The sequence below is a fragment of the Dasypus novemcinctus genome, chromosome 9 (genome assembly GCF_030445035.2).
Source record: "Dasypus novemcinctus isolate mDasNov1 chromosome 9, mDasNov1.1.hap2, whole genome shotgun sequence".
Classification (NCBI taxonomy): domain Eukaryota; kingdom Metazoa; phylum Chordata; class Mammalia; order Cingulata; family Dasypodidae; genus Dasypus; species Dasypus novemcinctus.
In genome coordinates this window covers 124654131-124679450 of record NC_080681.1, presented here as the reverse complement: position 1 = coordinate 124679450, position 25320 = coordinate 124654131, and the positions used below count along the sequence as shown (strand labels likewise).

General features: G+C 39.1%; 1 protein-coding gene across 9 annotated transcripts in view; it reads right to left on the bottom strand.

The window, feature by feature from the left end:
* The window catches only part of RERE (arginine-glutamic acid dipeptide repeats), a 517403-nt gene that overhangs the window by 472774 nt on the left and 19309 nt on the right, over positions 1–25320 (bottom strand). The window lies entirely within an intron of this gene.

Below are 25320 nucleotides of genomic sequence, written 5' to 3'. Positions count from 1 at the left end.
AATTCTATAAAATTAATATTATTACCCTGGTTAAACTTTTCACCAATTTAAAGTAGAAATTTGAGCATGCAGCAAAAACTTAACAATGATCATATAAATTTATATCAGTAATCCTAAAAAAGAAAAAAAAAGTCAAATAACTATGAATGCTATCCTCAGAAAGACTGTAAAATGGCTATCATCTAAATTATTAACATTTTGACTTATGGTTTTGTTTTTATATGATTTCCTAGACCTGCGCTGTTCAATATAGTAGATACCAAACATGTGGCCATTGAGGACTCTAATAAATGTGCTAAGTCAAACTAATATATAAAGTTAAAATATATGCAGGATTTCAAATACTTAGCGTGAAAAACAAGAATATAAAAAGAGCTCAATAATGTTTCTATTCTTTACATCGCTGAAATATTTTGGACATAATAAGTTAAATAAAATATTATTAAAATTAATTTTATGTTTCTTTTTACCTTTTTTAAATGCAGTCACTAGAAAATGTTAGATTATATATGTGGCTTCTATTTAAGGCTCACATTGTATTTCTATGATATGTGCTGTCCTAGATATATCAAAGTAGCAATAGAATAAGGACTTCAATTTGAGCATCAAGACTTAGAAAACCATGCAAAGGTTGAGATGGTCAAAATGGTGCTGTAGTTGTTACCTAGACAATATGGAGGGAAAAACACTATTTAGGAAAAAGAGGATACTCAGACTGATTATCTTTCTGTACAACGGGGACACCTGTAACAAACCCTCTTTGCTTCATTTCACTTTTTTCATGTGTATCTGGCAAATTACTGTCAATTCTTTAGTCACTTAATGGATTGAAAACAGATATGATACAATTCATTCATTTAAGAATGTTTATTAACAGGGCATTGGAGGTGCTGTGGTGAATAAGAATGTGGCTTGCTTTCTGGGGTCACGGGGCTCGAGCAAACAACGAACAAGTTAACAATAAATGAAGAAACAATTTAGAAAAGTGCTTTCAGTAAGTCATGTGAACAAAAGTCAGTAGTTGGAAGCAGACTTGGCCCAATGGACAGGGCGTACTGCCTACCACATGGGAGGTTCGTAGTTCAAACCCTGGGTCTCCTTGACCTGTGTGGAGCTGGACCATGCACAGTGCTGATGCGCTCAGGGAGTGCCGTGCCACGCAGGGGTGTCCCCCGCGTAGGGGAGCCCCACACACAAGAAGTGTGCCCCATAAGGAGAGCCGCCCAGTGCGAAAGAAAGTGCAGCCTGCCCAAGAACGGCGCCGCACACTCGGAGAGCTGACACAACAAGATGTCACAACAAAAAGAAACACAGATTCCCGGTGCCACTGCGAAGGATAGAAGCAGTCACAGAAGAACACACAGTGAATGGACACAGAGAGCAGACAAAGGAGGTGGGGGGAGGAGGGAGGGGAGGGGAGGGGGGAGGGGGAGTCAGTTGTGAGCCTTTCAAGGCCAACCTTATATTTAGAATAAGCTTTTAGGAGTCCTTGGAAGCTGCACTGAGATTTATTTTAAGGATGATAAATGAGTTATTTTAAGGTATTCATACTACAAGCTCATTTTCTGTATAAATATTTTCCATTAAAGCTTTCTACAAAAAAACATGTACTATTCCCAAAGATATCAGAAAAAAACGTAAGGAAATTTATGTGTTATTGCCATGATTCTTATAACACTGAAATGGTCAGTTTGGTTTTTAATGGTTAAGAAGGCGGTTGGGGGGGGGAGGAGTCCTTGATGATTAACCCTTTCTCACTGAAGAAAGGAAAATGTGAACATCTTGTTGGCATGGCAAAATAAATCCCAAATTCTTAAGCATTCACTACCTTCAATATAAATTTTCTTTGTCCAGGAAATGGCATAAATGCCCAGATTGACATGATCAACTTCTGCCAAAAAATAAAAACAAACCATGGAAGTTTATACTACAGATAAAATGTTAATGCACGTGGCCATAATTGCACAGTTGAACTGACCTCTGTAAATCACGTTAATGGTTAAAAAGACCCTTCCCCACTGGTAACTTGGTGCATCCATGCATCAAATCACAATCACTATATTCAGGAAGCAGGTGTAGCTCAGTGATTGAGTGCCTGTTTCACATGTACAGTCAGGATCCAGGGTTCAATCACCAGCACCACCTTAAAAAAAAAAAAAAAAAAAAAAACACTATGCAACCATTATAAATTTTTTTAGATTTTTTTTTCTCTCACCTTCCCCCACCCCGCTGTCTGCTTTCTGTGTCCATTCGCTGTGTGTTATTCTGTGTTTGCTTATATTCTTGTCAGCAGCACCTGGAATCTGTGTCTCTTTTTTTGTTGTATCATCTTGCCACATCAGCTCTCCTATGTGCAGCACCATTCCTAGGTAGGATGCACTATTTTTGTGCTGGGCTGCTTTCCTTATGGAGCGTACTCCTTGCGCATGGGACTCCCCTACACAGGGGACACCCCTGCGTGGCACGGCACTCCTTGCACACATCAGCACTGCACATGGACCAGCTTATCAAACGGATCAGGAGGCCCTGGGTTTGAACCTTGGACCTCCCATGTGGTAGGAGACGCCCTATTCTCATTGGGCCAAATCTGCTTCCCCCATTGTAATTTAAAGACTAAATACACAATTGGTTGAGGAAAATAAAAGATATTACAAACATTTAATAATTGGATTTAGTTAGTAAAATAAAGCAAATTCATGTAACAGAACACAACAGTCATTAAAAATAATACAGGAGCTATAATGTAGACCACTGACCATGTGATGCAGCAGTGCTCAGAGATGTATTTACCAAGTGTAATGAATGTCCCATGATGATGGAGGAGGTTGTTGTTATGGGAGGGGTGGAGTGAGGGGAGTGGGCAGTATATGGGGACCTCATATTTTTTTAATGCAATATTAAAAAAATAAAGACAAAAATAATAATAATACTGGGAAACAAATGTGGCTCAAGCAATTGGGCTCCTGTCAACCACATGGGAGGTTCCAGGTTTGTTTCCCGGGGTTTCCTGATGAAGGCAAACTGGCCTGCATGGTAAGCTGGCCAAACAAAATAGACAAAGAGGAGAAACAATGAGAGACACAACATACCAGGGAGCTGAGGTGGCTCAAGCGAATGAGTGCCTCTCTCCCGCACTGGAGGTCCCAGGATTGGTTCCCAGTGCCTCCTAAAGAGAAGATGAGAAAACAAGACAAGACAAGCAGACACAGAGAGTAGACGAGGGCAAACAACAAGGGAAGGGGGAAAAAAATAAATCTTTTAAAAAAATACTGAAAGTTTATTGACACTGAAAGGCATATAAAATATTCACATTTACTAAATGTGGAGTAATTGCAAAAAAAAAATGTATCTAGGGGGATACCATATTTTGAAATTAAATTATACCAAGTAGGAAAAAAAGCCTAAAGAGGGATTTCACAAATAGCCTACATTAGTTATCTATGAATGCTTTTTAGTTTCTTCTTTTTTAACAGTTTTCTGACTTTTCTACAATGAATGCCTACAACCACTTTATATACATGCAAAACTAAAAAGTTACTTTTAAAGTAAATTATAAAACATTATATATAATATGATATCAATGATATTCAAAGACAATGAGTTAGAGAGAAAAAAAATTCAGACAAAAAATGCCACAATGTTAATAGGGCTACCTCTGGATGGTTCTTCTCCCTAATTTATTGAGGTCTTTGACACCTGTTCATCCTCTTCCTTCTTACTGAGGTCTTGCTATAATCCAGGGTGTTGGCAACATGAGGTATCTGGTTCCTGCATGTGCTCATCTCCAGTGATTTCTATCTTCACTCTCTAAAGCCAAACACACAACTTGCTTCCTCCCTAAAACCATCAACTGAAGGCATTCCATTCACTGACCACAACTTCCAGCAACCCTGAATGCTCATGATACTCTGTTCTCCCGTCTGGACAGGATTTTCACCTTTCAATCCTTTGTTTTCTTCCTGTCAGCATCTTTCAGATTTTAATTCCTTTTACTTTCATGTCCACCTACACTTCCACTTAACACTTACTGCTTCTAGGAATTTCATATCACTTCCTTCATTTTGGTTAACTGTTTAAACTCTACATCAAATTTAATTTACTGCAATGACTTTTAAAAAAAGGGAGAGAATGAAACCAGAATAATTTTTCTATTTTATGGAGGAAAATCCTGCTTTACCTTATCCTTTCCAAGAGATGATCACAGAATTACTTGTTCACTGGCATGCATTTCTCACTGCCAGATGGTTCTCTTGTTTGTTTGCTCATTGTTTTTTGCTCATTGCTTTTGCTTATTCTTTGTGCTCCCTGTCTGCTATTGTTTTTGCTTGTTATCTTTTTTCTTTAGGAAGCAACAGGAACCGAACCCAGGACCTCCCATGTGGGAGGTGGGCACTCAAATGCTTGAGCCACATGTGCTCCCTGTTCATTTTGGTTTTTGCTCATTGTCTGCGTTTATTGTTGTGTTTTTTAACTCATATGCTCGCTGTTTTTGCTTGTTATCTGCTTGTTTTTGCTCGATGTCTGCTGGTTGTTTATCTTCTTTAGGACGTAAAGGAACCAAACCTGGGACTCCCATGTGGGAGGCAAGCAAGCACTCAACTGTTTGAGCCACATGTGCTTCCCTTGGCATGCATTTTTAACTGTTGAATGAGTCAACCTTCATCTCCTCAAAGTTATTCTATTATTCTAGCAGAACAGAATTCAACCATGTGACCTCTCTATCTAATCCTCATACACTCTCTCATGATATCATCTCTAAATTCTCCATAAAATCGGGAAACGGACTTTGGCCCAGTGGTTAGGGCGTCCGTCTACCACATGGGAGGTCCGCGGTTCATACCCCGGGCCTCCTTGACCTGTGTGGAGCTGACCCATGCGCAGTGCTGATGCGCGCAAGGAGTGCCCTGCTACACAGGGGTGTCCCCCGCGTAGGGGAGCCCCACGCGCAAGGAGTGCACCCATAAGGAGAGCCGCCCAGCGCGAAGGAGGGAGCAGCCTGCCGAGGAATGGCGCCGCCCACACTTCCCATGCCGCTGACGACAACAGAAGCGGACAGAGAAACAAGACGCAGCAAAAAGACACAGAAAACAGACAACCGGGGGAGGGGAGGGGAATTAAATAAATAAAAATAAAAATCTTTAAAAAAAAAAAAAAAATTCTCCATAAAATCTATTTCCTAGCATCTAACATGAAATACACATGGCAAGGAAGCGATGTGGCTCAAGCAATTGGGCTCCCATTTACCATATAAAAAGCCCAGGGTTCAATACCCAGGGTCTCCTGGTGAAGGCAAGCTGGCCTGCATCTGGCCCACGGAGGGCACTGGCCCGTGCAGAAGTGCTGGCCCATGGAAAAGTGCTGGTCCATGTGAAATGCTGGCCTGCATGGAGTGCTGGCCCACATGGAGAACTGACACAGCAAGATGATGCAACAAAAAGAGACACAGAGGAGAGACAATAAGAGATGCAGTAGACCAGAGAGCTGAAGTCACACAAGAGAGTGAGCGCTTCTCTCCCACTCCAGGAAGTCCCATAATAGGTTCAAGGAGCCACCTAATGAGAATACAAGCAGACACAAAAGAATACATAGCGAATGCACACAGAGAGCAGACAATGGGGGGCAGAGGGTAAATAAATAAATCTTAAAACACACACACACACACACACGCACATCAGATGTTCGATAAACACTGGCATGTCTGACCACTCTCATCACATGTGCTTTGTGTATACTAATTCATCTAATTCTCACAACAGTCCTCTGAGGTAGTGACTAACATTATCCCTGTTTCATACCTAAGGAAACTGAAGCTCAGGGAAGTTAAGTAACTTCATTATTAACATAAAGCTACCATGTGGCGTGGCTTTGGAGCCCATGCTCTTAACCATCATGACACACTGCCTCTCAAACCAAAGCTAAACTTTTGCTTATCTGAGAAATCTTTCAATTGAAAACATAGTTAATAATTGATTTCAACATGAGTCAAGTAAACATCATCACATAGGTACTTAGTTTAAACAAAAACTGTAATAATCCCAAAGTTCTTAGTATATGCTTATTATTCAAAATAAAACAATACATTCTTTCTCTGTTCACAAACCACTCCTTACATAAACTTCCTAAAATGATTTCACTTTACATGGTTCAGGGACTTTCTAAATTCTTTCATTCACCTGAAATTATCAGGTACTTTCTTTCCCCAAAAGATTGTCTCATTCTATTTTAAGTATATAACACACAATCTGCCAAATTTTAAAAGTGAGTTTTTCTCTTCTCTCCCTTTAAAAGCCATCAATATTTGAGCTTCCCTTTACATACTTTCTCTTTTATTGAATTTTTTTTTTAAAGATTTATTTCTTTATTTAATTCCGCCCCCCTCCCTCGGTTGTCTGTTCTCTGTGTCTATTTGCTGCATCTTGTTTCTTTGTCCGCTTCTGTTGTCATCAGCCACACGGGAAATGTGGGTGGCGCCATTCCTGGGCAGGCTGCACTTTCTTTCGCGCTGGGTGGCTCTCCTTACGGACACACTCCTTGCGCGTGGGGCTCCCCTACGCGGGGGACACCCCTGCGTGGCACGGCACTCCTTGCGCGCATCAGCACTGCGCATGGGCCAGCTCCACACAGGTCAAGGAGGCCCGGGGTTTGAACCGCGGACCTCCCATGTGGTGGTAGACAGACGCCCTAACCACTGGGCCAAGTCCGTTTCCCTACTGAATGTTAAAAGAACATCAAACTAGGAAAGTGGATGTGACTCAAGCAACTGGGTTCCCATTTACCATATAGGAGCTCCAGGGTTCAATGCCCAGGGCTTCCTGGTGAAGGCAAGGTGGCCCACAAGGTGAGCTGGCCCATGCAGGAATCCAGCTCTGCACAAGAGTGCCGCCCTGCATGGGAATGCCATCCCGCATGGGAAAGCCACCCCGCATAGGACTGCCGGCTGACGTGCAGAGCTAGCACAGCAAGATGACCCAACAAGAGACAAAGGGGAGCGAAAATAAGTAGCAAAACAGGGAGATGAGGTGGCACAAGAGAGTAATCGCCTCTCTCCCGCTCCGGAAAGTCCCAGGATCGGTTCCCAGAGCTGCCTAATGAGAATACAAGCAAACACAGAAGAACATCCAACAACTGGGCAGAGAGAGCAGACAACAAAACAGGGAGAATGACGGTGGGGGGATAAATAAACAAACCTTTAAAAAAAAAATTGGTTCTGATGCTTAGAAATGCAGTTACTGAACCACTTTAATTTTAATATCATTATGCATTTATAATCTACGCTAAGAAAGAATTCTAAATGAGAAGATGCTTATTAATATCTATTAGAATATAAGCTCTAAAAGCCAAGGTTTTTTTTTAATTCTTTTTTTCCCGCCCCCGCCCTGCTTTTTTTCTTTTTCTGTCTGTGTTCGTTTGCTGTGTGACCTTCTGTATCTATTTCTCTTTTTGTCTTCTCTTCTCATCTTTCTTCTCTAGGATTCACCGGTATTTGATCCTGGGGACCTCTGATGTGGAGAGAAGCTCCCTGTCAATTGTGCCTTCTCAGTTCCTGGACTCTGGTGCACTTCACTCTGACTCTCCCCTTTGTCTCTCTTTTGTTGCATCATCACCTTGCTGCGTGACTCACTTGCATGGGCACTGGATTACGGAGCGGGCATTGGCTCACCACACAGGCACTTGCGTGGGCACTCGGCTCACCATGTGAGCAATGGCTCACCACGCAGGCACACTTTCTCTTCTTCTTTTTCACCAGAAGGTTCCAGGGATCAAACCTGGGTCCTCCCATATGGTAGGCAAAGGTCTTATCACTTGAGCTACATCTGCTTCCCCCAAGATTTTTTTTTATTTATTCATTACATATTCCCAATACTCAGAACAGTGTTTAACATACAGTAAAATCAATAAATATGTCAATTAAACAAAAGACTCATGAAGTGTTACAACAGTTTAAAAAAAGGAAAATACTTATAAAACATTCTTTATTCACTGTAATAATGAAAATTTTATAATATGGAAGTCCTTAAACTTTTTTTATACAACTCATTCATACATTTAAAAAAAAAAATTAACCTAAATATTAAGGAAACGGGGTTCTAATCCCAGCTGTCTCTAACTTGATTTGTCCTGAAGGGTAAACAATCTCTATGGTCTCCAGTATATCTTCATGTGTATGACTTCTTCCCCTACCTACTTCATAGGATTGTTGTGAAATCAAAATTTATATATCTGACCACTTGCTTCTATATAAATTGTAACTCTGTTATTTCCCAAATCAAAGTATAGATAACAGCAAGAATTCCCTATAGGTCATGCTTACAACTTTTGTACATGAAGATGCCACAAAAAGTGAGAGGAATGAAAAATCAGTCTTTGAAATAAAAAGAAGAGGGAGGAAGCTAGAGATTGCATGGCCTCATCCTGTTCTTACTCTATTAAAAAGAATATAAGTCAAGACCATCCTAAGCCAATACCTACCCACAGGCCGTAGGGCAAAGAGAATTAACACAAGACAAAATCAGGGAACAATTTATTGTCCTTGGTTGGGAAATCTGAACTTAAAAATGAAGTAAGATCTAGATAAGCTGTGTGAAGAGACAGGACTATCCACCCAGGTAATAAAAACTGACTAAACAAAGGCAACATTTCAAGATGAGAATCCTACAGAAAGAGAACCACATGATTAGGGACATGATGGAGAAGAAAGGGAAATAAGGCTGACTGCCAAAGGTTCAAAAAAAGACCTTAAAAACCAAGCAAGAAGCCATCACAGATTCTCAGAGGAATAACACATCCAAAGAGCTATTTAAAGTGATCCAACTGGCAAGGTGATTTGAATGGAGAAATGGTATCAAGAAAGCCCCGAGTTTTCTCTAAGACACTCAAGTCTCTTCAAAATGAGTTATTTTTAAAATATATGAGTTATTTTAACATCTCAACACACTTCCCACTCACTCTAGTCTCACCTTAAACTGGCTTATATATGAGGACAAAATTTTTTAAATGATATGTATATAATTCATTGCAATATTGCTTTTATTTTTTAAGATTTTTAAAATTTATCTCCCCGTCCCACCCCTCATTGTTTGTGCTCGCTGTCTTCTGTGTCTGCTCATCTTTTTTTTAGGATGCACTGGGAATCAAACTCGGGACCTCCCATGTGGGACAGAGGCGCCCAATCACTTGAATCACCTCCACTCTTTGCTTATTATATCCCTAATTATGTTTCCTTTTTGTGTTTCCTTGCTGTGTCATCTCGCTGCATCAGCTTGTTGCGTTACCTTGCCACACCAACCTACCACGTCAGCTCACTGTCTTGCTCATCTTTAGGAGGCACCAAGAACTGGGCCTGGGACCTCCTGTGTGGTAGGTGGGCGCCCAGCCACTTGAGCCACATCCACTTCCCAATACTGCCTTTTAATAATGTAAAACTAAAACAATATGTTCATCAATAAAGGGATGCTTAAATAAACAGATAAATGGAATCCTATGCAAATGGATATACATACATTAAATATATATTAAAAAACAAAACCAAGGAAGCTCTCTGGGCACAGATATAAAATGATTCCAATATGTATTTCCCCAAATTAGATCTCCCAATATTTTAAGAGGAAAAAAGGTGCCAAACAATATATGTAGTATTACAATGTGTTTAATATACCACTTTTTGTATGAGAAATAAAGAGTCTATATTCATATTTACTTGGATACATAGAAGAACTTCGGAAAAATACTTAAGAAATAACATTGTGGGGGAGTGGGTAGGATGTGGATAAAGGGGGGAGAGGAATGGGAAGTATTTTCATTGTATATATTTTAATGATACCCCAAGAATTTTGAACCATATGAATGTATAACTCAAAATTATATAAATAAGATAAAGGAAAGAGAGAAAGAGAAATTTTAAAATGAAAGTGGTTTCTCATCATTTCGTTATTCACAATTCTTGGCTTTTGCTAGTTTTAATGGGACCATCCTTGATTAGAGATTACAGGGAGAAAAAGAACATGCCTGAGTACCTCAAAAAGCAAAGAACTGATTGCATGATGGAGAAAGGGATCATATAGACTATACCAAACCAAATGGAGTCTGTAATATCCAGCAGCTATGCGCTTCAAGCCACACTGGCTCAGAATCATCCATTTTAACTCTAGAGCCCCAAAGGCATACTTGAACCTCTACAATAAACAGAGCCAGTAATTTAGGTCATCTGGTCCAAGAGAACAATGTCATCTAGAGCACACCAAACATATCAAGTCTTAGTGTCAAAGGAAGCAGAAAATAAAGTACAGGTGGAGAGGGAACAATTTCATCTGCTGGAAACAGAAAATGTAGAACTGTGTGCCAACCAACAACTCTCATACAAGATAGGATGCTTTCTGCTAGAGTTGAAAAGCAGCTATTTCTCAAGTCCTTGGAATAAAAATTATATTTTTACTATATTCATTACACCTGGGGTCAAATCCATAACAGCAACTCTTTCTTTCACAGAATCTTTCAGAGTTCCCAAAGTATCATTTGCCCTTCAACACCCCACACTCCTTCGCTTTATTAGTGCCCACAATTAAAGAACCATGAGAGGAAGTCTATTGCAGTGGTTAGGAGCACATATACTCTGGAATCAGACTGCTTGGGTTCAAAAGTTGACTATCACTTACTAGCTAGGTGATTTTGGGCAAGTTAAGTAATGTCTTGTGCCTCTGTTTCCCCACAATTACAAAATGGGTATAATAACACCTATTACATAGGATTATTATGATGATTAAATTTATGTACAACAATGCCTGGGTAAGTAATAAGTGTAAAATAAACTTTTCTAAAATGTAAGGCAAATAAGGCTAGTCCGTATAAGGAAAACTGAACACATTTAGGAATTCTCATTCCTTGTGGTTAATTACCATATCACATGATCTCTAAGTTACTCTCCCATAGTTTTGCTGAAAAGCTAAATGCCAGGAGTTTTTAAATTCCAGCTCCATGGAGGGATTCAGGGGACCAGTTAATCCCCTGAGATTATACAAAATTTTGAAGAAATGCAATACTTTTATAGTTATTTCTACTATCTAAAAAAAAAAAAGTCTTCATTAAATTTCCATTGCTACAATCCTATTTCTCTGTTTTCCTTTACTGCAAATAATCTCAAAAAAAGTGGTATACTCACTTCCTCAAATTCTCTTTCCATTCTTTCTTTTTTTTTGAGGTACTAGGTCCAGGGATTGAACCCAGGACCTTGCATGTGGGAAGCCAGCATTCAACCACTGAGCCACATCAGCTCTGGAGTTGGTTTTTTGTTTTTGTTTTTAAGAAGTACCAGAAACCAAACCCAGGACTTCCCATGTGGGAAGCAGGTGCTCAACCACTTGAGCGACATCTGCTCCCTCCATTCTTTCTTTCTTTTTTTTTTTTTTTTTTTTTTAAAGATTTATTTACTTATTTAATTTCCCCCCCTCCCCTGGTTGTCTGTTCTTGGTGTCTATTTGCTGCGTCTTGTTTCTTTGTCCGCTTCTGTTGTCGTCAGCGGCACGGGAAGTGTGGGCGGCGCCATTCCTGGGCAGGCTGCTCTTTCTTTTCACGCTGGGCGGCTTTCCTCACGGGCGCACTCCTTGCGCGTGGGGGTCTCACGAGGGGGACACCCTTGCGTGGCAGGGCACTCCTTGCGCGCATCAGCACTGCGCATGGCCAGCTCCACACGGGTCAAGGAGGCCCGGGGTTTGAACCGCGGACCTCCCATGTGGTAGACGGACGCCCTAACCACTGGGCCAAAGTCCGTTTCCCTCTCCATTCTTTCTTAAACTCACTTCAATAAAGCTCTTGACACACTCCACTGAAATGAATCCTGTCAAAATCACCTCTGACCTCTATATAGTGCTAAATCCAATGATTAATTCTCAGTCCTAACCTGATCTTATTTTAACAAATTTTTGACGCAGTTTCTCTCCCTCTCCTCGATACATTTTCCTCACATGGCTTCCAGAAGGCCAAAAAGCCTTTAGTCTCTTGGTTTTCCTCCCTTTTTGCTGATCTCGTCTCAATTTTCATTGCCTGATTGTTCTTCTCTCAGAATATTTAATTCCCAGCTTAAATTACCATACATTTGCCAAGGACTCACAATTGTATAACTCCAATCCCGGTTTCACACATGAATTCAAAGTCATATCCATCTGTCTACCTGATATCTCTACTTGGATGTCTAATACTTATCCTAAATTCATTATGTCCAAAACTAAACTTTTGCTCTTCCCCACAACCCTGCACTAAGAGCAGCCTTCCCATGTCAGCTGATGGCAACTCCATCCTTCCAGTTGCTCAGCCTAAAACCTTTGGACACATCTTTGATTCCTCTCTTACATTCCTATCTTACATTGAAATTTACCAGAAAATACTGTTGGTCCTACCTTCAAAATACATCCAGAAGCCAAACACTTCTCAGCACTCTCCCTACCGTCACACTAGTCTGAACCACCATTATTTCTCACACGGATATTTTTACAACAGCATACCTAATCTCCCTAGTTCTACCCTGTCACCCAATGTAACCCAACAGTCAGAGTGATCCTTTTAAAATGCCTCCCCATTTCAATTTCAGCCAAGTTCCTTAAAAGGGGCCCCAAGGGCACCAATGGACTACTCTCCCCTCCCCCTTACCAGTACATACTGCATTTTGTTTCCATTTTAGGAGTCACTATAGTAGTAGTGGACTTAGTGGTGATCACCAAAAAGATATGGTCAACTCCTATCCCCCAGAAACCATGAATGTGACATTATTCAGAAAAAGGATCTTTGCAGCTCTATAGAACTATTTTAACTAGTAATGGAAGAAATTGTAGCACTGATGTGGAGAAAGTGGCCATGGTAGTTGCTGAGGGCAGGGAGAGGGAAGAAGAGAGGTGATGTGGGACATTTTCGGGACTTGGAGTTGTCCTAAATGATATTGCAGGGACAGATGCTGGACATTATATATCCTGCCATAACCCACTGAATGTACTGGCGGAGAGTGTAAACTACAATGTGGTGCAGCAGTACTCCAAAATGTATTCACCAAATGCAATGAATGTGCCTCAATAATGAAAGAGGTTGTTGACGTGGGAGGAGTGGGGGGGGTATATGGGAACCTCTTATATTTTTTAATGTAATATTTTTTATGATCTATGTATCTTCAAAAAAATACAAATTAAAAAATGATTGGGTACGGGGGTGGGGAGTGGAGTATATGGGAACCTCATGTTTTTTTAATGCAACGTTTTCTGTGATCTATTAACTTTAAAAAAAGATAATTAAAAAATAAAATTTAATTTAAAAAAATAAAAGGAAAAAAAAACTAAGCATCTTAAGAAGACACCATCCTGGATTAAGAGTGGGATCTAGATCCATTGACAGATATCCTTATAAAGGTGAAGCAAAGGGAGATGAGACACAGAGAAACAGAGAAGAAGGCAATATGAAGAGTGGCAGACTGGAGTGATACAGCTACAAACCAAGTAACATCAAGCATTGCTGAAAGCCACCAGAAGTTAGAAAAGAGGCTTGGGATAGATTCTCCTTCAGAGCCTCAGAAGGAACCAATCCTGCCAACACCTTGATTTCAGACTTCTGGTCTTCAGAGCTGTGAGCAAATAAATGTTGTTTTATGCCACCAAGTTTGTGGTATTTTGTTACAGCAGCCCTAGGAAACTAATATACTACTCTCCCTTGCTTGTTCTGCTCCAACCATTTTCCTCCTTGTTCCCATTTAGGACCTTTGCACTGGAATGTTCAAATCCCAAAACTCTACATGATGCCACATGACTAACACCATCGTCTTCAAGCTTCTGCTCAAATATCACTCTCTCTATGAGGCCTAACCTGACTACCCTATTTAAAATGCAACAACATCATTCTTCTCCTATACATGAACTTCCTTACATATTCTATTTTTTCCATAGCACTTATCACATTCTAATATACTATACAATGTTCTTAAAACTCCATAGGGGCGGACTGGTTGGTTGGTTTTTCTATTTTGTTTGGTGATGTATTCTAAGCATCATTTACTGATAAGGTGTATAAGAGGTACTCTTTTAAGTAGGGTATTCAGGGAAGGTTTGTTTGAGAAGGTGATATTTTAGCAAGGCCTTGAACGGGGTAAGGAGCTAGCCATACAGAGATGTGGGAATAGAGCATTCCGGGTAGAGGCAAACAGTGGCTGTTCAATAAATACATGTTGAATACATTTGCTACATAAATGTGTACACATCTTTTGCTGGGAAGAAAATACACAGTTTTAATCAGACTAATAAAGGGACCTGTTACCCATAAAAGATTTCTAAACCTTTGTTCTAAATCTTTAATTGGCTAAATAAAACAGAATTATAAAATTATATCTTAATGTATTCCTTAAAAAAAAAACACACACAATGACTTATTATATTACAAATAACAGATATCATAAAGTTTAAATTTCATAGTTCCAAAACCAAATTTTGAAAAAGAGACTTTCCAATTCAGAGGCTTGAGAAGTACCTTCAACCACTTTTCACAGGCCCTTCTACACTGAAGGATATGCCTGGACTAAGCAAACATTCCTCCACGGCGAAAGAGACTTGCAACTCCTACGGTCTGGTTAATTGGACTTACCCTGGCCAGCTAACAGGGAGGTAAAGAAGGTCAAACACCACACCAAGGAGGCAAGAGTGCCTACAACTGCAAGAAGGATAAATGCATCCATCATCCATGTGGAATCTAAGCCCCTTCTTGCTATAGAAAGGGAATACATAACTATCCCAGGATCCACAGGCTGGAAGAATAAAGTATCGATTAGAGTAGACTTACTAATATTCTACTACGGAACTACTGTGATTAGTAATGGAAGGAATTGTAACACTGATGTGGATAAAGTGGCCACGGTAGCTGCTGAGGGTAGGGAGAGGGAAGAAGAGATATGATGTGGGGGCATTTTCAGAACTTTGAGTTGTCCTGGGTGATACTGCAGGGACAGATGCTGGACACTGTATGTCCTGCCATGGCCCACTGGGTGGCCTGGGGGGGGGGGGGGGAGTGTAAACTACAATGTAAACCACTATCCACGTGGTGCAGCAGTGGTCCAAAATGTATTCACCAAATGCAATGAATGTGCCATGATGATGAAAAAGGTTGTTGATGTAGGAGGAGTGGGGTGAGGGGGATGGGGGTATATGGGGACCTCATATTTTCTGAATGTAACATTTTTAAAAAATAATAAAAGTAAAAATAAAATAAAAAATTTTTTAAAGTAGCCAACAGAGAAGGCATTCACATAGTGTAGTTCAACAAAGCTCAAGAACTTATCAAATACTTTTCTCTACCTTATCAAAATGCTATACAAAGTAGAGGAGCAAAATCTAATATCTATCATTACTATGCAGTAAACAGATATTTACTAAAAATACATTATTGGTCGTTGGGCCTTAAGAAATTGTTGTCAAATGGATGTCATTTACAACTACAGCTTTGGTATGAACCATAAAGCGTAACAATGAAAGGCATTCAAGCACAACAAAACTTGTTAATGGATTGTGGTAATAGCAGAAAGGCCCCTATTGCATTCCTTATTATTGTTGCAATGTATTTCAGTTAATACTAAACAAAACTAGTTTAACACAATCATACTAAACAGAACTCAGTATATTATTTACCTAAGTATATATTCTTCAGACAAACCTTTTATATTAACTAAGTAACCATTACAAATGAGAATTTGCTCATCTGTTGTAATGGAATATTTCCTGTTCCATCAGCAAATGGACTGGCAATAGGATCAAGTCCCAGCCCTTGCCTTCCCTGGTTCCTTTCCCCATTTCACTAGTTCGGGAATTTCAAAGATATAGACTCTATCAGATCCTTTAAGAAGAAAGGCATTTTGCATGCTACTAATACTCAACAAGGTGTTAGCCTTCAGCTGTTTTTTCACTAGTGGTAAGACTTTCAGCTCATAGGATACTTCATTTCACCAAACCTCAAACCTAATCACTTCTCAGCACGTCTACTATCACGCTAATCCAAACCACATCATCTCTCACCTGTATTACTATAGTAGCCTCTTAAACTGTCTCCCCATTTCTACTGTCAGCAGTCTAACTTCTTCACAGCAGCCAGAGAGATCTTTTTAAAAAGGCAATCAGATCCTGCACACGCCTAATCAAAACAACCCAATGACATCCCATCGCACTTAAAATAATAGCAAGAGGCCTGGCCCAGGGTTTTCAGGGACCATCCAGACCCAGTCCCAGCCTCCTGCTCTCCCCAAGCTATTCTGCTGTTCTTTGACCACACCAACAAGCACCCACCTTGGGACTTTTGCATTTCATGTTCCCTCTACCTGGAATGTTCTATCCCTAGATCCCTGCATGGCTAGTTCCTTACCCTGTTCAAGGCCTTGCTAAAATATCACCTCCTCAGGCAAACCTTTCCTGAATACACTACTTAAAACAATACCTCTTATACACCCCATCAGTGTCTGTTCCTTTGTCTAAGCATCACAGTTGCCTCATTTTATAATATGCTCAATCTGAAAAAGAAGAGAGGTAAAGCAATGGGATGACATATTTAAATTGATGAAAGCAAAAACTGCCAACTATATCTATATAGGCAAATACAAAGAACTCTATATTGATAAAACTATCTTTCAAAATTGAGGGCAGAATTAAGACATTCCCAGATAAGCAAAATCTAAGACTTCATCACCACTAGCCTAGTCCTACAAGAAACGCTAAGGGAAGTTATGCAAGTTGAAAAGAAACCTGACCGAGGCTACATTAAGAAAAAGATTTCTGGTAGAGACAATGACATGGACAAATATAAATACCAGTACTACTTTATTTTTATCTGTAACTACACTTTTTACTTCCTACTAGATCTAAAAAAGACAAATGCATAAAACGTAATGATAAATCAATGCTTTGGGACTCAATGTATAAATATGCAATTTGTGACAAGAACTACATAAAGGTGGGGAGAGAGATGGGATAAAAGAACATAGTTTATATATGCTATTGAAATTAAGTTGATACTAAAGCAGACAAGACTGTTAAAGCTTTAGATGTTAAATTTAAGCCTCATGGTAACCATAAAAAATATCAGAGAATATGCAAACTCAAAGAGACAGAGGTAGTATACAGGTTACTAGAGATGGGGGGACAGAAGCAATGAGGAGTTGGTACAAAATGACTGCAGGATTTCTGAATGCAATGAAAGGAAAGTTTTAGTAATGAATGGTGGTGAGGGTACTACAACACTGTAAATACTGCATACTGAATGGTATGCTTGAAAGAGGTTGGGATGGAAAGATTTAGGTCGTACATATATATTTCCAAAATTTAAAAAAAAGGAAGAGGGAAGCGGATTTGGCTCAACTGATAGGGCATCCGCCTACCACATGGGAGGTCCAGGGTTCAAACTCGGGGCCTCCTGACCTGTGTGGTGAGCTGGCCCACACACAGTGTTGATGTGTGCTAGGAGTGCCATGCCACGCAGGGGTGTCCCCCATGTAGGGGAGTCCCACACACAATAAGTGCACCCCATAAGGAGAGCCACCCCAAGCGAGAAAAGCACAGCCTGCCCAGGAATGGCCCTGCACACATGGAGAGCTGAAGCAGCAAGATGACGCAACAAAAAGAGACACAGATTCCTGGTGCCACTGATAAGAATCCAAGCAGAAGAACACACAGCGAATGGACAGAGAGAGCAGACAACTGTGGGGTGGGGAGTACAGGAGAGAAATAAATTTAAAAATCTTTAAAAAAAAAAAAAAAAAAGGGAAGGTAATCTAAAGAGACAATGACAATGAAATGCAATGTATGGCACTGGATTGGATATGAAAATGGAGGAAAAAAGGACATTACTGGGACATAAGAAAAAATTGGAGTACAGAATGTAAGCTTTATATCAACATTATAATTTCTTGAACTTGATAACTGGACTTAAGTTGACTGTATAAGTGAATATCCTTGTCCACAGAAAATGTTCATGGATGTATTATGTGTTCAAGGAGTATGATGTATGCAACCTGCCCTCAAATGTTAAAAATTAGAGAAAGAGATGAATAAATAGATGATATATCAGTAGAATATGTCAAAGGTGGCAAAACGGGTAAGGGGACTTCCCTGGGCTTCCATCTACCACATGGAAGGTCCCAGGTTTGGTTCCCAGTGCCTCCTGGAGAAGGCAAGCTGGCATGGCAGGCAGAAACAGTAAGCTGACACAAGATGACACAACAAAAGAGACACAAAGAGGAAAGACAATGAGAGAGAGACACAACTAACCAGGGAGCTGAGGTGGCTCAGATGATTGAGCACCACTCTCCCACACAGGAGGTCCTAGGTTCAGTTCCCGGTGCCTCCAAAAGAGAAGACGAGCAGACACAGAGAGCATAGAGCAGACAGCAACTGCAAACAATGGGGGGGGGGGGGGAGGGAGATAAATAAGTCTTTGGGGGGAAAAAGGTGGCAAAACACTAAAATGATAGATCTCAGTATCTGGAAGGGTGAGAATATGTTGGAGTTCTTAATTATTTCAAAATAAAAAGGTAAAGATATGAAAGCTGGGCAAAAAATAAATGCTATTTTATAGGCCACTCACTATGAAGTTAGGCAGAATAAATATATCCACACACCTTTACCTTTTAAAAAATATAAACATGTGCTTTGCTGCGTAGCTCTCTTTACCATTTTTAATTTAAAAGTATTAAAATTAAGTGCTACAAGAGTGTCCTTTGTGAGCTACAGCTAAATGTACATCACTACTGCAGGGTGTTGGGAATGTGGAAATGCATGGGACAAATACAGCTGGAGTGACCAATGGACTGTGGTTAGTAGTAACAATATAATATTCTTGCATCTATGCAAAAGATGTACTGTGTTGATAATGAGGCAGTATGGAAAATGTGAGCCAAAGTACACTATGGACACAGTAACAATCAGATGACATTATCTCATCTGTAGCAAATGTTCCACCACAATGTGGTATGTTGATGGAGGTGTGTTGTTTGCCAATTCTGCACATGTGCATGATTGTTTTATAAGTTTACATACAATTTGTCATAAAAAATATATTTAAAAAATAATAATAGGGTGGGTTGGGGGGAAAACACATCAAATGTAAGATAAGGACTATGATTAGTAGTAAGATTTTGACAATATTCTTTCATAATTTGTAACAAATGTCTCACAACGATTCAAGGTGTTGGTGGAGGGTTGATGTATGGGACTCCTGTATGATGTTATGCATGTTTGCTTTGTAAGTTCACAACTTTTACTATACACTTAATTGTTTACGTATGTTCACATATAAATGATATAACCATAATAATAATAGGGTTGGTTTGGGGAAAAATACTTTGGTTAGTAGTAATATTTTGACAGTGCCTTTTTTGTGTGTGAAGATGCATTTATTTCTCTCCCCTTCCCCTCCATCATCTGCTCTCTGTGTCCATTCGCTGTGTTCTTCTGCAATAATAATAATAATAATAAAGAAGCCAAAGAAGCAGAAAAGTGCTGGTGTTTAGGAGATAAGTTTTAAAAAGCTGTAATTATAATGACAAAAATAGTCATTTACACTGCAAAAATATTTATTGACCATATAATATATGCCTGATATACCCTAGCAGATGAGGACTCAAGAGCAAACAAGACTTGCTTGCCCCTGTACTTTTTGAGCTCAGAGGGTAGCAGAGGCCACAGTCAAGTGAACTGACAAGAAGTGTGATGAGAAGGCATGGGGAAGTGAGCAGTTCAGGCATCTGACCCTGTCTGAGGAAAGGCTTTCCAGTGAACTGATGCCTACATGGAGACCTCAAAAAAAAAAAAACCATGATGGGACATAAAGGAAAGAGGCAGAAGAAAGCAAAAGAGAAGAAAAAGACAGGTATGAAATAAAGTGGATGTTTGGGTGAGAGGCAAGAGAAGAGATAAAACTCATGTACACTGTGATTTATGGTTTTTTTAAAAGCTAAAATAATGTCCATATTTGGGGAGGGGTTTTTGGTAAATTTTTTTAAAAATAAAATATGGTACTAAATATAAGCAAATAATGATCCTTTACCAACCACTAGGACTTCAAAAAGCCCATCTGATCGTGTGGCTATTCTTCCTTCGTTCAGTCTATCTCACTGTTCGGGGACAGGAGCAGGAAGCACACTTAACACATCACACAAATGCACAGACAACTCTTTACAAAGCCTGGCCAAAGCATTTCCTATCACCACATTACAAGTCTGGGACCAAAAGTCCTAAGAAAGACTTACCTCCATCATCACCAGCTGCCTCACTACTTGAGGAAGAAAGCTCTGAAGTATTCTTGCTCTCTGGGAATCAAAGATTAATTTGCGACAAAAACAATTAAAAATGGGTTCTCTTTTTTAAAAAACAAAAAACACAAACCAAACAAACCTCTCCTGAATTGGGGTAGATTTCTTTGGTTACGTTACCTCTTCCTATGAGATGTGCTCATAAAATAATCACATTTCCTTAAAAATCCCTCCACCAATCTTTTGTATGTGGATTCCTTGGTGCTTGTGACTCAATGCTAAAAGCGCATATAGTTACTCCTAGACAATCACCTCCTAAAAGAAGACGGTAGACTGTCACCGTGTCTAAATGGAACTGAACCTCAAAAATGCAGCTCTGCCAACTCAGTGTCATTAAGTTTTCTAAACTAAACAGGTGTCATGGTTGAGTTCAAATAGGTCAAACTCCTCTCTCTGTGATACATCAGCAACATTCAATTCTCTGACACTTCCCCAGATGTTAGTTTGTTTTTAGTGTTGTCTTACACCAAGTATTTTTTCTCAATTTTAAGAAGGCTTAAAGAAGCTGTGAAAGGCAGCAGAGGGAGGAGGCTATCAAAGAAGCATGGGTCTGTTTTTATATTGGGAGCTTAAGGTGAATTACTGTGGAGAGATGCACAGACAGGGCTAAGGCCCACCTTGAAGACAGCTGTATCAAAGGCCTAAATTTTCAAGAATCATAAATCACTACACTAAGCATGCCAACAGCATGTGGTACTCTGCAAGCATGTTGCAACCTTAACATTTCCATCTCTAGAGTCTTTCAATATGCTCAAAAGATGCTTTGGATTTCAAAGATAGCTCCACATCAGAAAGGCTGGCAACTGGCATCCTAAAAAATTACAAAAAGGAAAAAAGCAAACCAGACTTTGGGGATGCAAAGAATTTGTTGGTACCTGAATTCTTCTAATGGGGTGATGAAATATAGTCACTTCCTACAGAATTTTATTTTCAAGAAAAACTACACCCAAATATCCAAAAATTTTATGAGCGCATCTCATAGGAAGATATAACTTAACCAAAGAAATCTACCCCAATTCAGGAGAGTTTTTTTTAAGTGTTTGTTTTTTTGTTTTTTGTTTTTTAAAAAAGAGGACCTATTTTTAATTGTTGTTGTCATAAATTATTCTTTGATTTCCAGAAAGCAAAAACACTTCAGAGCTTTCTTCCTGAATGAATAGAGAGAGAGGGAGAGAGAGGGAGGAAGGGAGGGAGAGAAAGGCATCTTAAATCATTTCGGGGACTACAAACTAACTTTAGCTCTCTCTGTATTTTTAGATTAACGGTCCTGGGTCTGAAATTGAGGTGGTAAGAAAAACTGCTATTTGATTCCATTTCTAATTCAAATAACAACCTACTGATGCCATTCCCACTGTATGTTTCTACAAACAATATTTTTACAGATTTCAAGGACTGAAAAATTGCTGATTTTATTAAAAGAGAAGAAAAAAAAAAGAAAAACCGCTATTTGATTCCATTCCTAATTCAAATAACAACCTACTGATGCCATTCCCCCTGTATGTTTCTACGAACAATATTTTTACAGATTTCAAGGACTGAAAAATTGCTGATTTTATTAAAAGAGAAGAAAAAAAGAAAGGCATTATTCCTGTCATAAAATGCCTTTTTGATGTCTTTTGTCATAAAATTAAAAAGTCTTAAGGACAAAACAGTATTTCTCTACTGTATCTTAGAAATGGTAAGCACGATCTTAGTAATATCTGCATAAAAGTATGCGGAACAAATGTCTACACATATATATGAAGTGTATGGAGAAAAGGATGGATTTCTCTAGATAACATTACAAAGGATAAAAATTGCTAAATTAAGTAAGGATAGAGAGCTGCAATCTCCCTGAGTTCCTCACTAAGAATAACTAAAATATTTCAGATTTGTAGAATGCTATAGCTTCAACGAATTTCCATATCTATTTTTTCATTTCAGTTTTTATATGACTGTCCCCATTTGACAGCTAAGGAACCAGGGGACTTACTCATACTTAAAGTCCATGGTAAAGGTGGAACCAGAATCCAAGTTTTCTCATGCTGACTAGGAGGCATATCAAACTTATTTAAAATGCATATAGGCTATCATGGTTAAGAAAATTTCAGTAAAGCAAGAAAACACATGAATTACACAGTATACATTAGGGATTTTTAACCAGGGGACCAGAGACCCCCCACAAGGGGCCCAGGAAAGATTTCAGGGAGTCTGTAAAAAAAAACAACTTATTATCTTTATTTTTCTCTGACCTCTAACTGAAATCTAGCGTTTCCTTCACTTATGCATATAAGCAATAAATTACAGTAGCATTCATTTCATATCACATTACAGTTGTTGCACATCTTGAAAAATCACTTACATTCATCCATACGTTGAAATTATGATAGCTATCAGACCCGATGCTAGTTGAGCGTCATACGACTCTCTGCCGCTACAACTGAGAAGGGATCCGTGGCTTTAACCTGACTGGTAAAGGGGTCCGTGGAACGAAAAGGGTTAAGAACCCCTGGTATACTTAGTATTTTAAAAGACCCTGTTACTCTCTCCAATCAAATCAACGTTGCATGTCTTAGCAGAATAGTTTCTAGATTTATAAACATTGTTACCCCATCATGGACCTAATTTTCATATCTCATCCTGACTTGAATACACATATTACATAAGAATTTTATTTTTTATTGTTTAGGACAGTACCTTTAAGCTAGTAAACAGCCTTCAAGTGAAAGTGGAAACACCCAAATGCTAAACTAAATGCTATATTCGAGCCGCTCAGTGTTCACATTAGTCTCATTATAAGTAATCATTCCACTGACCCAAGTGTATGTCAGCATCATCTTCAACCTCCCTAAGAGCTAAAAGGACAAAAACATCTAATTAAAAGCCCAAGAAAAACTCCATTTTATCAAAACTACAAATCATAGACAAAGGGACATTAAGGTAGGGAAAAAACCTTATAACATGGAAAAAAAATGGTAACAAGACAAGGAATGCCGGGGGGGGGCGAATGTTTTAATTTAAACGACTAAAACCACACCAACAAAAGATAATTTTCCAAACAGAGATATAAAAACAAAGAGAAATAATGGCAGATGAGGGGGTTAAAATGCAGACAACCCCAATTTTAAGGATATTTATTAATAAGAAAAATAGGAAACTAAATGTTTAAATATTACTTTATAAAATCAAAGGGAAAGGAAATGATACATTTGGTTTTATCAAAATCAATATAAAACCATCTACTATGGGCCTCTGCTGTCATCTTTTCCCCAGGAGAAGAACAATACAGATCAAGGTCCCAAACTTAGCCAGTAATAAAAACTACTATTCTGTAAATGGTTCTTGGGCAATCTACAGGAGCTACCTGAGGACCCTATGAGATGGGAGCCAGTGTCAGAGGGCAGAAATAGTTTACTCACAAAATCAGTCAAGTAAATTACCCATATGCTTTTCTCTACATTTAAACTATCTGTGTGAATCACAACAGAAACACACATAGGCCACATCATTGCCGTTCTGCAAGTGAAGCAACTTATTCATTTTACCTTAAACACTCTCGCTCTCACGCTCTATTAGATTAAGAAATCTCTGAAATGAAAAATAACAAGTTATTAAAAAGTTCAATCATTCCTACAAAAATAACTAATTTTAAACACTAAATTTTTTAAATATTTTTACCTCATAATACTTTTTCACTTTTCATTTTGCGTTTAAAACATTTTCAGAAAAAAACTGAAGTCTGTATCACCTTTAGCAGTTGGAATCAGTTTAATGATTTAAAAGAAATCACTTCCCATCCAGTACCGAACCACTGAGATTCCAAAGCAGTTGTCATGTACCATTCCATTTCAGAACCCAGCTAGCCTAATTGCACTCTCATGTAAGAGAGACTACAGGACTGGAAAAATAACAGGAAAAGTTTCACTTTCTCATTTCATATTTGGGTCCCAATATGCTGATGACTTGAGAAAGAAAGAACCTCAATTTCAACTTGATTGTTATTTTTACTTCAAAAAAATAAAGCAATGGTTGGCATTCAATTTCAAAATAACTGAATTGTATACTTTAAAAGGGTGAATCTTTTGGTATGTGAAGTATATAACTCAATAAAACTGTTATTACAAAAATGTTTTAAATATAAACAGTACTCTGAAGGAAGTATTCTATAACATAGACCATTTGGGCTCTATTACTGAGAGTCCACAAAATGTATATTTTTCAATTCTGATACATGAAAAGATTATCAAATCATGGTCAAAGAAATACAAATTAAAATGATACTGCACACTTCTTCACCCATTAGATTTAGTAACAGCCAGGCTGGTGAGAAGAGAAGGAAATAAAAATCTTAAAACTCTTCATATACACTGGACATATCTTGGAGGGCAATTTGTTAATAGCTTTCAAAATTAAAAATGTATATATCAGAAAGCGGACTTGGCCCAATTGACAGGGCGTCCGCCTACCAGATGGGAGGTCCACAGTTCAAACCCCAGGCCTCCTTGACCCGTGTGGAGCTGACCCTCGCGCAGTGCTGATGCGCGCAAGGAGTGCCCTGCCACGCCGGGGTGTCCCCTGCATAGGGGAGCCCCACACGCAAGGAGTGCGCCCCATAAGCAGAGCCACCCAGCGCGAAAGAAAGTGCAGCCTGCCCAGGAATGGCGCCGCACACACAGAGAGGTGACACAACAAAATGACGCAACAAAAAGAAACAAGATTCCAAGTGCTGCTGATAAGGATAGAAGCGGTCACAGAAGAACATGCAGCGAATGGACACAGACAGCAGACAACTGGGGGGGAAAGGGAGATAAATAAATAAAAAATAAATCTTAAAAAAAAAATTGCATATATCCATTGATTCCGCAATTCCACTTCTAAGAATTTATCTTACAGACGAAAGTACAAAATATTGCACCAAAAAACATTACCACACACAAAAAAAAAATTTAAGTGTCCATTATTAGGAAATTAAGGTATCAACCAATGTCGTAATATGGAGACATCTTAAGAAAAAAAAAATCTGAGACATA